Source organism: Callorhinus ursinus, unplaced genomic scaffold (genome assembly GCF_003265705.2).
Source record: "Callorhinus ursinus isolate GAN/ISIS: 27379988/994484 unplaced genomic scaffold, GSC_fseal_2.0 scaffold12, whole genome shotgun sequence".
Classification (NCBI taxonomy): Eukaryota; Metazoa; Chordata; class Mammalia; order Carnivora; family Otariidae; genus Callorhinus; species Callorhinus ursinus.
In genome coordinates this window covers 22713285-22716817 of record NW_027397074.1, presented here as the reverse complement: position 1 = coordinate 22716817, position 3533 = coordinate 22713285, and positions in this window count along the sequence as shown.

Sequence of the window (3533 nt, the reverse complement as noted above, 5' to 3'; positions counted from 1 at the left end):
TCACATGATCCAGCAATTGCACTCCTGGGCATTTATCTTAAATGAAAACCTGTCTTCATACAAAAATTTATAAAGTAATATTCATTGAAGCTTTATTTGTAATAGCACCAAGCTGGAAATAATCCATATGTCCTTCAATGGATGAATAAATAAGCCATGGTACATCCATACTATGGAATAATTCTCAGCAATAAATAGAAACAAAATACAACTTGACACATGCAAGAGCATTATTCTGAGTGGAGAAAAACAGTCCATCTAAAGGGGTTAAATCCTGTATGACTCCATTTGCATAACATTCTCAAAGTGACAAACTCTAGTGATGGAAAACAGATCAGTGATGGCCAGGGATTAGGGTTGCAGAAAATGTATGATCATTAAGGGATAACATGAGAGACTTTGTGATGATGAAACAGTTCTGTATTCTGATTGTGATGATAATTACTGAATCTATGTGATGAAATTTCATAGAACGAACCCCCTCCCCAAATATCCAGTATATAGCAGCAGTTTTCATAATAGCCGAAAAGTGGAAATAACCCAAATGGCCATCAACTGATGAATGGATACACAAAAGGTGGTATATGAATACAATGGAATGTTACTTGGCAATAAAAAGGAATGAAGTACTGATATGTGCTATAACATGGATGAAAACATTAGGCAAATCTATACAGACAGAAGGTAAATTAGTGATTGCCTAGGACCAGAGGGAGGAGAAACAAGAGTGACTGCTAATGGATACGGTTTCCCTTTTTGGAGGTAATGAAATGTCCTAAAATTAGATTCTGCTGATGGTTGCACAACTTTCTGAATCTGGTAAAAATCATTGAATTGAAAACTTTAAATGGGCAAAATTTGCGGTAAATGAATTGTATGGCATATGGTATACGAATCATATCTCAATAAAGCTTTTATTTTTTCCTTAAAGGAGTGCCTGCAAAAACTGGTAAAATCTGAATGAGGTCCGAACCCAAGTTCATAGTATTGTAGCAACATGAGTTGCTTGGCTCTGACAATATACTACATACATTGTACTGAGTACAGGTAATACAGGGATTCTTTGTATTCTTTTGCAACAGCCTGTGAGGCTGAAACTATTTCAAACAATTTTAAGTAAAGAATGCTGCTCCTTGCACATGGATGAAAGAAGTCTGAGGTAGGAGGGAGGCCTGGGGCAGTGACAGCAAGATAACACGGTGGCTCCAGTGGGAGTAGCCAAGTAGGTCAAGCACTCCATGCTTCTCTGTGTGTAGAGCAACAAGCAAGAGTGGCACCCGCCTTCAGCCCACAATAATGCATGTACGGGCCTCTATTGAAAAGGCAGGACTAGGGCCTTAGAGTAGTGGTCACAGTCAGAACGAGTGAGCAGTGCCCATCTCAGAGACTGGCTATAGGTACACCGAATCAGGAGTCTATTCTGCCACAACCCCTCCCCACCTCCCAAAGTGACTGGAGGGGTCTGCCAGTCCACTGCCAGGAGTAGCCTGGAGTAAATTGATAGACCTTTTCCATGGTGGCTTAATAGGGCATCACAAACATAAGATACACATAGGACCATCTATCCATTGAGCGAAGCCAGCATCACAGAAGACAGACGCGAAGCATGGAAGAACGCACACACAAGAAACAGTTAATAGAGCATGCTAGAAACACCATCATTGCTTCTTTCAATACATACTTTTTGGTCTCTCCAATATGTCCCGGGCACTTTTTTAGCTTCTGGAAATACTGTGGTAAACGTTACAGCAGGGAAGGTCGCTACCATCAGGGACATTCCAATTTGCTGATGGAGAAAAAAGAAACCAAATAAAATATCAAAGAGCAAAAGCAGAGTAAGTAAAGGGTCGGGGAGAGAGAAAGCAAATGTGTGTGTGAGGGCATTGCATGCTGTTTTGGCTAAGGTAGTCAGGGAATATCTCCCTGATGAAGAGGTAACCTTTGAGCACAGATCTGAATAACGTGTGCGAGCAAGCCTTATCCCATCCAGGGGAGAAGGAGGTGAGCAGGGAGGAGAAACAGGTATAGGTACTGGGAGGGTTTGAAATGCTGACAACAGCAAGGAGACCAAAATGTTTGGAGCAGAATGGGCAAGGTGGGGAGAGTTCAGAGATCCACAAGAGTGTGATCATCTAGGACATTCTAGGTCATTATAAGAACTAGTGATTTTATTCAAAGCTTAATTAATACTCTGTACCAAAAGATGCAAGAGAGTATTTTAAACAGCAATTCTTTAAAAAGAATCAACTAGTAGTCATGTAAATTAAAGGCTTCGCCTTTGAAATGAGTCATTCAATAGACGAGTAGAATAGCAGATAGGACACAAAAAAGGAGCAAATTAGTAAGCTGGAGGAAAAACCCAAATATTTTTTCTTCCCCAGAATACAGGACAAACATACAATTAAAAGATGCAAAGTAAGACAAGGAAGATAGAGACTCAAAACACCCATCCAGAAGATTCAAATTTTATCTAATACAAGTGTTAGAAGATACTATTAGAAAGTCCTTATAGGAAAAATGGAGAAGAGATGATATTCAAAACAATATAAATGTAAATATATACTTGAATAATTTCATTAATAGCCTTCAACATATAAGAAATAGCAAATTCTGCACATAATAAAGATATAAATACTTACCAAATATCCATGGATCATTACAAAATTTGACCATATACAACACAACAAGATACACAGTTAAAGGTTATTATAGTCTCAAAAAGGAAACAAGGTAAATTCTGCCCGAGAAATAAAATTAGAGGTCAATTTCCCTTAAGAACATAGAGGTAGATTCCTAAATAAATATTGGCTAATCAAATCTGACAGTGTATTTAAACAAACAAAAAAAACCCCAACCATGGGGGCGCCTGGGTGGCTCAGTCTTTTAAGTGTCTGCTTTTGGCTCAGGTCATGATCTCAGGGTCCTGGGATCGAGCCCAGCATCGGGGAGCCTGCTTCTCCCTCTCCCACTCCCTCGGCTTGTGTTCCCTCTCTCGCTGTGTCTCTCTCAAATAAATAAATAAAATCTTTTTTTTTTTTTTTTTTGCAGCCAGTCATGGTGCTATCTTAAGAAGGATAGGCACCCAATTACCTGATTTATTTTTTTTATTAACATATACTGTATTATTTGTTTCAGAGGTACAGGTCTGTGATTCAACAGTCTTACACAATTCACAGCGCTCACCATAGCACATACCCTCCCCAGTGTCCATCACCCAGCCACCCCCTCCCTCCCACCCCCCTCCACTCCAGCAACCCTCAGTTTGTTTCCTGAGATTAAGAGTCCCTTATTTTTTGTCTCCCTCTCTGGTTTCTGCTTATTTCATTTTCCTTTCCCTTCCCCTATGATCCTCTGCCTTGTTTCTCAAATTCCTCATATCAGTGAGATCATATGATAATTGTCTTTCTCTGACTGACTTATTTCGCTTAGCATAATACCCTCTAGTTCCACCCACGTTGTTGCAAATGGCAAGATTTCATTTTCTGATGGCTGCATAATATTCTGTTGTATATATATATATATATATATATATA